Source organism: Bombina bombina, chromosome 7 (genome assembly GCF_027579735.1).
Source record: "Bombina bombina isolate aBomBom1 chromosome 7, aBomBom1.pri, whole genome shotgun sequence".
Classification (NCBI taxonomy): domain Eukaryota; kingdom Metazoa; phylum Chordata; class Amphibia; order Anura; family Bombinatoridae; genus Bombina; species Bombina bombina.
Window position 1 is genome coordinate 609,086,791 of NC_069505.1, and position 10,958 is coordinate 609,097,748.

A 10,958-nucleotide genomic window follows, 5' to 3' on the forward strand; every position below is an offset into this window, starting at 1 on the left:
ATCTAAAGAAACACCCACCCTCCCTGATTGGCGCTAAGCAGTGGAGGATTTGTTGAGCCTAGAGAAACTACACTACCTTAGGAGCAACCAGATGGCCATGTATGAACTAATGTTGGCCACTTGGAACCCTCCTCATACACATTCACAGTAATGGTGACCAATTACTTATACTTAAATATTTCTGACCGTGCTAATACGTTCAATTACAAATAAAGATTTTTATTTTTTCATCTCCCCCCCCCTCCTTTTTCTCTCTCTTCTTAGTTGCACTGTACTCTAACTTCTTAGTCTTTTGTATTTTTCTTGGTTCTTGTTAGAATGTATACTTCTTCTTAAGAACAAGCTAAGATCAAAAAAAAAAAAATGCTGAACTGTTTAACAACAAAAATCCAAGTTTTACTATATTGAAAGTTACGCCAGAGTTCTTTTTATGCCTTACGACCAGAGGACACTATAGCTAACACAGTAGAGGACTTTCCCTCTCCAATTTTGGAGAGGATCCATTTCTGGACACTAAATAATGTTGGACTTGTGCCATTATCCTTCATAAGCTTTCAGCATTTGTAATTCTTAATCATAAGCCCTCTTGTATAATATGATGGTGTAACATTTCGTTTTTGTATGATGTTTCCTTATGTTTAATAAAGCTTGTTAAAAAAAAAAAAATCATTATAAAAAATATATAAAAAATAAAAAAGTGAATAAGTATAAAATAAATTCTAACCTAAGTTACAATTAAACCTAACACTACACTATCAATAAATTAACTAAACTATCTATAATTATCTACAATTAAATCAACTAAATTACAAAAAAAACAAACACTAAATTACAAAAAATAAAAAAAGATTACAAGAATTTTAAACTAATTACACCTACTCTAAGCCCCCTAAAAAAATAACAAAGCCCCCCAAAATAAAAAAATGCCCTACCCTATTCTAAAATAAAAATTTAACAGCCCTTTAACCTTACCAGCCCTTAAAAGGGCTTTTTGTGGGGCATGCCCCAAAGAAAACAGCTCTTTTGCATTTAAATAAACATACAATACCCCCCACATTACAACCCACCACCCACATACCCCTAATCTAACCCAAACACCCCTTAAAAAAACCTAACACTAAGCCCCTGAAGATCTCCCTACCTTATCTTCACCACGCCGGGTATCACCGATCCGTCCAGAAGAGGGTACGAAGTCTTCATCCTATCCGGCAAGAAGAAGTCCAGAAGAGGGTCTGAAGTCTTCATCCTATCCAGCAAGAAAAGGACATCCGGACCGGTAGACATGTTCATCGGAACAACCAATAGAATGCTAGCTCAATCTGATTGGCTGATTGGATCAGCCAATCTGATTGAACTTGAATCTGATTGGCTGATTCAATCAGCCAATCAGATTTTTCCTACCTTAATTCCGATTTGCTGATAAAATCCTATCAGCCAATCGGAATTCGAGGGACGCCATCTTGGATGACGTCACTTAAAGGAACCTTCATTTGTCGGGAGTCGCTAGAAGAAGAGGATGGATCCGCGTCGGCTGCTTCAAGATGGTCCCGCTCTGCGCCGGATGAATGAAGATATAGAAGACGCTACCTGGATGAACATGTCTACCGGTCCGGATGTCCTCTTCTTGCCGGATAGGATGAAGACTTCGAACCCTGTTCTGGACGGATCAGTGATACCCGCGTGGTGAAGATAAGGTAGGGAGATCTTCAGGGGCTTAGTGTTAGGTTTTTTAAGGGGTGTTTGGGTTAGATTAGGGGTATGTGGGTGGTGGGTTGTAATGTGGGGGGGTATTGTATGTTTATTTAAATGCAAAAGAGCTGTTTTCTTTGGGGCATGCCCCGCAAAAGGCCCTTTTAAGGGCTGGTAAGGTAAAAGAGCTGTTAAATTTTTATTTTAGAATAGGGTAGGGCATTTTTTTATTTTGGGGGCTTTGTTATTTTTTTAGGGGGCTTAGAGTAGGTGTAATTAGTTTAAAATTCTTGTAATCTTTTTTTATTTATTGTAATTTAGTGTTTGTTTTTTTTGTAATTTAGTTTAGTTGATTTAATTGTAGATAATTGTAGATAGTTTAGTTAATTAATTTATTGATAGTGTAGTGTTAGGTTTAATTGTAACTTAGGTTAGGATTTATTTTACAGGTAATTTTGTAGTTATTTTAACTAGGTAGCTATTAAAAAGTTATTAACTATTTAATAGCTATTGTACCTAGTTAAAATAAATACAAAGTTGCCTGTAAAATAAATATAAATCCTAAAATAGCTACAATATAATTATTCGTTATATTGTAGCTATATTAGGGTTTATTTTACAGGTAAGTATTTAACTTTAAATAGGATTAATTTATTTAATAAGAGTTAATTTATTTTGTTAGATAAAAATTATATTTAACTTAGGGGGGTGTTAGGGTTAGGGTTAGACTTAGCTTTAGGGGTTAATACATTTATTAGAGCAGCGGCGAGGTCTGGTCGGCAGATTAGGGGTTAATACTTGAAGTTAGGTGTCGGCGATGTTAGGGAGGGCAGATTAGGGGTTAATAATATTTATTATAGGGTTTTTGAGGCGGGAGTGAGGCGGTTTAGGGGTTAATGCATTTATTATAGTGGCGGCGAGGTCCGGTCGGCAGATTAGGAGTTAATAAGTGTAGGCAGGTAGCGGCGACGTTGGGGGGGGCAGATTAGGGGGTAATAAATATAATATAGGGGTCAGCAATATTAAGGGCAGCAGATTAGGGCTACATAGGGATAATGTAGGTTGCGGCGGTGTACAGAGCGGCCGTGTCCGTAAGCAACGCTGGTATTGAGAGTTGAAGTGCCGGTAAATATGCCTGTATGCTCTCTTTTTGGAGCCTAATGCAGCCCTTCAGAGAACTCTAAATACCAGTATTGTTTAAAAGGTGCGGGGGGGAAAAAACATGCGTAGCTAACGCACCCCTTCTAACGCAAAACTCTAAATCTAGGTGTATGTCTATTCACTTCATTTTTATGCTATACATTTTTGTTATATATCTCTGTAGCACATTCGCAAAACGCAACCAAATATTTTGTCAGCCATATTGAATTCTTTTTACTAGTCACACTGAATTCTCTTTTTCAGTCGCATTTTCCTCACTTGTGTTTTTATGTACATTTGTCATTTTTGTATTTTCTACAGTATACTTACGCCTCATCTTGAGGCGATCCTTCCCTCCTGTTTTTAATACTCTTGTTTTTCATGTCTGAACAATTCTGTTAGGCTATTGTTCCCTCTGAAGTGAGCGTGTACACACCTCTTACACTTTTGGCGCTGTCCTCTATGTAATTTTCTCCCTTTTAAATTCCCCCTACCTATCAAAACCATCCTTATTAACATTTAGAAGAACCTGATAATGACACTTATTAAGATACTATATGCTCATTTAATCTTTTACACATATTGTAATTGTTCCTAAAAAATGAAAGTTAACTAATACTGTTTATGCTGTCTATCTCTTTGTGTGACCAAAACTCCATTAGTTTACTTTGCTCTGGTGTCTACATAATGCTTGAAGATCTATGTCTACATTAAGCCCCTTAGGATGTATCGTTTGCAGCTCTTGTATCCAAAAGGTTTCTCGTTTACTCAAAGTGAGTAACCTATTTGGATACAAATTAGGAGGAATCCAGTCAATGATTTTGATGGTTAACCCTGCTGGATTACTATTGTGATGTAGGTTAAAATGTTCAGGGACACTATGATTATTTAGACCATTTATAATATTATTTATATGTATTTATAATATCATTTATATGTATTTATAATATTATTTATATGTATTTATAATATTATTTATATGTATTTATAATAGTATTTATATGTTTGCTGAGTGTTTTTCTTATTGTCCTCTTCGTCCTCCCAATTTATAATAAATTACATTTACAAGTCAACATATAAACCGCATATGTGGTATTACATGAAAATTTGTTTTTGATAGGGTACGTTCTAATATATTGATATATTGAGTACACTTGGAAGTTAGACATTTTGATGTCCCATTAGGTCTTTTTAACCACTGAGAGGATTGGATGGATCTTCTTTTTTCTTTTTCAATCTTGAGGGCACTAACATGCTTTTTAGATCCCTATTCTTCTTATATGTGATTATTGGTTTGTTCCCGACAATATGTGTGAGTATAGGATCAGTTTGAAGGACAGACCAATGTTTTTGTAAGATTAATTCAAGGTGTATACTCCCCTGACTATATGTAGTAACAAATCTTACATACATTGTTTGTTTCTTATATATATATGTTATTAATCAATTTTTATATATATATTTGCTATCAAGTTTATATATATATATATATATATATATATATATATATATAATGTTATAAACTTTAATATATACATGTGCTATCAATTTTTTAAAAATGTTTACGTATGTATTAATAGATTTGATAGTTGTTACTATTATTAACACGAGTGCTAATTCTAATCAATGTGAATCATATAGTGGGAGCCGGCTATATATTTCACATTGATTAGAGACTCATATATTACTTCTTGAAAAAGTCAGGGCATGACCGGAAGAAACACGTAGGGGATCACGGATTGGCCATAGCATTCACCTATCCAGCTCTAACTCTAAAGTCCATGGATCTGTGACGAGTTTCAACTGAACGCTTTACCTGGATGTCGGGGATTCACCTTGGTGATATGCATTTTAACTTTACACTTTTGTGTGTTTTTCATTGTGCGCAACATTGTTGCTATTAAATACTGCTTAAACCTATATGAGTATGTCTTTTAGAAAGGAAAAATATTACTTCCAATACTTATTTTAACTAAAAATTAAGTCTTTTTGCTAAATTATGCCATGAAGAAAACGGATTGTATCCGTGTATTAATGACTAAAAGTATTTAAGACAAACAGCTAAAAGTACTGATTCAAATATATTATATTTAATATGTTAAAACAAATGGTCTAAATGTTTCTAGTCATAGGCTCATAATTATAAAAAATTTAAATTTGTTACAAATGGTCTAAACGTTTCTAGTCATAGGCTCAAAGTACTAATTCAAATAAATTATATTTAATAAGTTAAAACAAATGGTCTAAATGTTTCTAGTCATAGGCTCATTAATATAAAAAATGGAAATTTTTTACAAATGGTCTAAACGTTTCTAGTCATAGGCTCATTAATATAAAAAATGGAAATTTGTTACAGTAAATACAGAGCGAAGGTCGGCCGACCAAATAAGGTTAAAATGTTCAGGGTACCCTGTTTAAAAAGAGGTGAAAAGGAAAAATTGGATGTTCCCAGAGGAGTGATTGTTATGAAAACACAAATCAGTTTTTCTTTATATATCCATTTCCTGTAGCGAGAAGCGCTTTTTTAAAACAAAACTTGATCTTTTTATTATGATAATAGGATTGTCCCTTGGTGTAAAGGTGTTAAAGTTAGTACTTACTGTCTGCCTCGAGCTTATCCTGCAGACCGGTCCTGGAGCCTGTCAGTAGTTTACCTTGTAACTCGTGTGGAGATGTTTCCGGTCTGTGTTCACAGACTAATCCTTGTTTGCTGTTCCTTGGCTCTGCAGTCCTGTGTGTGCTCTCTGAGGTCAGAGCAGTAGCTTGCAGTTACTTCGATAAATGTTATCAGTGATTTGTCAGCGTCAGCAGCTATCAACTTTAGCGGTACACACGCTGTTTCCTGGTATCTCCAAATATGTTCTCAAGTGGTGATCAGCAGTTAAAGCTACGCGTTTCAGCCATGTAGTTGGCCTTTTTCAAGCTATACTGCTTTCACTCTATTCACAGTCACTGTATACCCTATTCTGAGCTTGTTAAAGCTACGCGTTTCAGCCATGTAGTTGGCCTTTTTCAAGCTATACTGCTTTCACTCTATTCACAGTCACTGTATACCCTATTCTGAGCTTGTTAATTGATTTTTTGATTACACACAGCTGCGACCACAAGCTACTGCTCTGACCTCAGAGAGCACACGCAGGATCACAGAGCCAAGGAACAGCAAAAAAGGATTAGTCTGTGAACACAGACCGGAAACATCTCCACACGAGTTACAAGGTAAACTACTGACAGGCTCCAGGACCGGTCTGCAGGATAAGCTCGAGGCAGACAGTAAGTACTAACTTTAACACCTTTACACCAAGGGACAATCCTATTATCATAATAAGGAGATAAAGTTTTGTTTAAAAAAAAAAAAACGCTCCCCGCTACAGGAAATGGATATATAAAGAAAAACTGATTTGTGTTTTCATAACAATCACTCCTCTGGGAATATCCAATTTTTCCTTTTCACCTCTTTTTAAACAGGGTACCCTGAACATTTTAACCTTATTTGGTCGGCCAACCTTCGCTCTGTATTTACTGTAACAAATTTACATTTTTTTATATTAATGAGCCTATGACTAGAAATGTGTAGACCATTTGTAACAAATTTAAATTTTTTATATTAATGAGCATATGACTAGAAACATTTAGACCATTTGTTTTAACTTATTAAATATAATTTATTTGACTTAGTACTTTGAGCCTATGAGTAGAAACGTTTAGACCATTTGTAACAAATTTAATTTTTTTATATTAATGAGCCTATGACTAGAAACATTTAGACTATTTGTTTTAACATATTAAATATAATTTATTTGATTCAGTACTTTTAACTGTCTGTCTTAAATACTCTTAGGCATTAATACACGGATACAATGGCATAATTTAGCAAAAAGACTTCATTTTCAGTTAAAATAAGTATTGGAAGTAATATTTTTCCTTTCTAAAAAGGCATACTCATATACTGTCGGTTTAAGCATTCATTTGCGCTTTTTCTCCTACCACTTCTCTTTTCTGTCCACCACAAATTGATATTTAAAGGGGGAATATCATAGGAGATTTAGCTTACCTTTAAAATTAGCAGTGCAAGAAAGATTTACCCAATTGCTTGTGCTATTAAATACTACACTTAGAGCTCTTGCGCTTGTGTGTGTTTGTTTGTCTGTTTTCCATCTCATCTCAACGTGAAAAGATAGAGGAGATTGGCTTCATCAGCATCGTCTCAAGTGGTTACTTCTTCCTCTTCTCCCAGTGGATGTCACGTTTAGTGACTATTGGACACTTCACTTCTGGATTCCCCCACATATTGAGAGGGGGCTTGAACAAGTACTGTTACAACAATCTTTTAACTTTATTATTTATTTGTTTCGCACTCATTTCCATTGAAAGTGCTGGTAATATTCTTTTTATAGCATTACTTGTAATAGCTGGTTATTTAAAGTGCTACCATAAATTACAAATTAGCCCCTTTATGGGCGCACATTAAAATGGTGCTTCATTTGTAATCTAGCCTATGTTGGCTAGCATGAGACTGTATCAATTTGAAGATTTCTGCTGCAACGTTATAAGTATTTTCTAGACTGATAACTGTAACCACTTGTGTTAACCTCTCAAAATCGAACTAGCAGCAATTTGTTTATTATGGCAGATCTAAGGTGTCTGACTTAAATCACCCTGTACTGATTCATCTGGGAAGACTGAGAAGCCCAGAAGATCAGGGACAGGGGCTTTACAAGTTGTGTGCAATAAAAAGGACAATGGCAAATGCTTTCTCACTAGACTTGAATGTGTGTGAAGAGGTTCCCTGTCTGGAAACTTTTTCCAATTACACCATAATATATAGATATCATTGTATTAACATTATTAAGCCAACAGATAATGAAAATAATATAAAATACAAGTGAAGAAAAATAAACTGTGTGTGTTCAGTTACATTATTTGTAATGTTCTAGGATAAACTAATCTATAATTGCAAGTATAGTTGATAGCTGTGCAATACCTGTATATAGTGCATGTTACACACATCTATGTATAATTTAAATGCCTTTAAAATTGTTGTGCTTCAGTCATTTATTGATAGGAAAAAAAAATCACATTCATGTCAAGTAGTTATAGCATTCTGAATGCATTAGTAACTGTTTTGTTTCCTATGCCAATATAAAGTGTTTTCTCACACACAGGGCGCCATGTACTAAGCTTCGAAGTGACCGTCCGTCTTTATTTCTGCGTCAAAATTTGCTCACGATGTTAACATCTTTGAAGTTTCCCTTGAGGCGCATAGGCAAAAAGAGAAGAGTGCAGATGGAACAGGCCCTAAAAGAGTCAAGCGACCAGAAACATTTGACGAGTGGCTCAAGTGTTTCAGGATCCTTTCCTCTTGCTACTTAGATAAATTTCCAGACCAAGGACAGGCGCTCCTTAAGCATGCTGATACAATCCATTGGATTTACCAGCACCATAAAGAGGGAGTGTGGAGAGACTATGATTCCAATTTCCGAAGGAAAATGGATGGCAATTCAGCGCTAGCATTCGGGTCCCAAGAAATGCATTTGTGGTCTCGCCTGGGCTCTGAAAGATCACCCTCACCTCCGCAAAGTAGCAGGGGCCCAGGGACCCGTTTTCAAAGCAGGGGCAGGCGTAAGGGTAGGGAGTGCTGGGCCTTTCAGGAGAAGAGGTGCGACAAGGGCTCAGCATGCCTGTACCGGCATGTATGCAAGTTTTGCGGCGCGTCCCACCCGGGAGCCGATTGCTCCCGAAGGAAGGACACTAGCACAGACAAATCAACAGCGCGGCAACCCATTGCTGCTAAGGGCGCCCACCCCGGTGAGGGTGGACGCGCTTGAGCTGTGGTTGCGCACATATCCTGACCGCCAAGCAGCAGGCTTGCTCTTGGCGGGGTTTAAGGATGGTTTTGTGATACCCACCAATAAACCTGTGGTGGGTTCACAAAATCATCGGAATCTGAAATCAGCCTACCAATACCCAGGAGTGGTCCGAGAGAAGCTAGCGAAGGAAATAGCTTTAGGGAGAGTAGTGGGCCCCTTTGGGGCCCCTCCTATGGATAATTTGGTTATCTCCCCTCTGGGGGTGGTTCCAAAGAAGGAACCAGGAAAGTTCCGCCTAATACAGCACCTCTCTTATCCCAGGGGCCAATCGGTCAATGATGCGATCGCCCCGGAGCTTAGCATGGTTCACTACCAACCATTTGATAAAGCTCTTGATCTGGTCCGTGGTTTTGGGAGAGGTGCATTGTTGGCGAAACTGGATATTGAATCCGCCTTCCGTCTCCTTCCTTTGCACCCCGAATCATTTCACCTTATGGGATGTAAATTTGAGGGTAATTACTACGTGGACAGATGCTTACCCATGGGGTGTGCCATCTCATGCTCTATGTTCGAATGTTTTAGTACATTTTTACACTGGGCAGTAAACAAATTGGCAGGAGGGGACTACGTAGCGCACTACCTGGATGATTTCCTCCTGGTAGGGGAGTGCAATACAAACAGGTGTAGCCACCTTATGGTTGAAATGAGGAGCCTCATGTCACAACTCGGGGTCCCTTTAGCAGAAGATAAAACACAGGGTCCATGTACTACTTTGACCTTCCTGGGTATTGAAATAGACACCTTGCAGATGGTATGCAGGCTGCCTATTGAAAAGGTACAAAACATGTTGGCTTCAGTTAGGGCGGCTGTTTCCAAAAAACATCTATCTTTGAGGGAATTGCAGTCCCTTTTGGGGTTGTTAAACTTTGCCTGTAGGGTGATCCCAATGGGCGGAGTTTTTAATAGGAGGCTGGAAAATCCGCTTAGGGGCAACCCCAGCGTGTCAACAAAAATAATGGTATCACAGGACATGAGGGATGACCTCAAAGTCTGGGATATGTTTTTGAGCCAATTTAACGGTATTACTGTCTGGCGGGACCCCCCGATATCCAGTCAGATCCTGCATCTGTTTACAGACGCAGCGGGGTCCCAAGGTTACGGTGCCTATTTCCAAGGGGAATGGTGCGCCGGACCATGGCCGTTGAAATGGAGCTCTACTCCCCTGATTAGGAACATGACCCTACTTGAATTGTTCCCAATTGTCATGTCGGTTGAGCTGTGGGGATCGAGGTTGCGGAATAAGTCGGTCATATTTTGGACAGATAACTTAAGTGTTGTGCATTCCATCAACAGACTTTCCGCTTCCTCCGTAACTGTGGTTCGATTGTTGCGGCACCTAGTTCTGAGGTGTCTCCAACTCAACATTAATTTCCAATCTAGTCATGTGCCAGGGGTCAATAACGTTATAGCAGATGCCCTATCTAGATTTGATTGGCCTACTTTTAGACGATTAGCGCCACGGGCGGCAGAGGCAGGGCTAACCTGTCCCGGTTTTCTTTGGCAGCTAGTGGAACATGGCTATCCTTAATCCCATTGGTCCGCTCATCCCTCGCCCCAGCGACCTGGCGAACCTACGTTAGCCATTGGAAGGAATGGGACCGATTCTGCACTACGCGAAGGGCGGAGTCATCAGTCAGCTCTCAAGTGATGCTGGGTGAGTGGCTAATAAGTATGCAAGCGCTAGGTTTGCGAAAAGGGGCGGTCCAGTCACGCATGGCAGCCCTATCCTTTTTCTTTAAAATACTGGGTTCCGGGGACCCCACAGGCTGTTTTTTCATTAGACAGACTCTCAAGGGTTGGGGGCGGATGCAGCCCAACAAGGGAGATATTAGGGAACCTATTACTCGGGACCGGCTTGAGAGGCTGGTAGCGGTTTTACCTAGCATTTGTAGGTCGGATTTTGAGGCTTTACTTTTCAAAGCAGCCTTCGTCCTGGCATTCGCAGGGGCCCTGCGTATTACTGAACTAGTGTCCCCGTCTAAACAGCATATGAAAAAGGGGGTGCAATTTGACCATGTCAAAATTTCGCCACCCGCTGTCTTACTTTTTATACCTAAGTCAAAAACAGATCAAGCGGCTAAGGGTACTTGGCTAACTTTTACAGCGCAAGGGGATCCTTGCTGCCCCATGGAAACTTTGGCGGCATACGTGCGCCAAAGGCCAATGGTGGATGGCCAATTTTTGGTACATGAGAATGGAATGGCTCTTTCTATCTACCAGTTTCGTAGAGTCTTGGCGCTTGCGGTAGAATCAGCTGGTTTT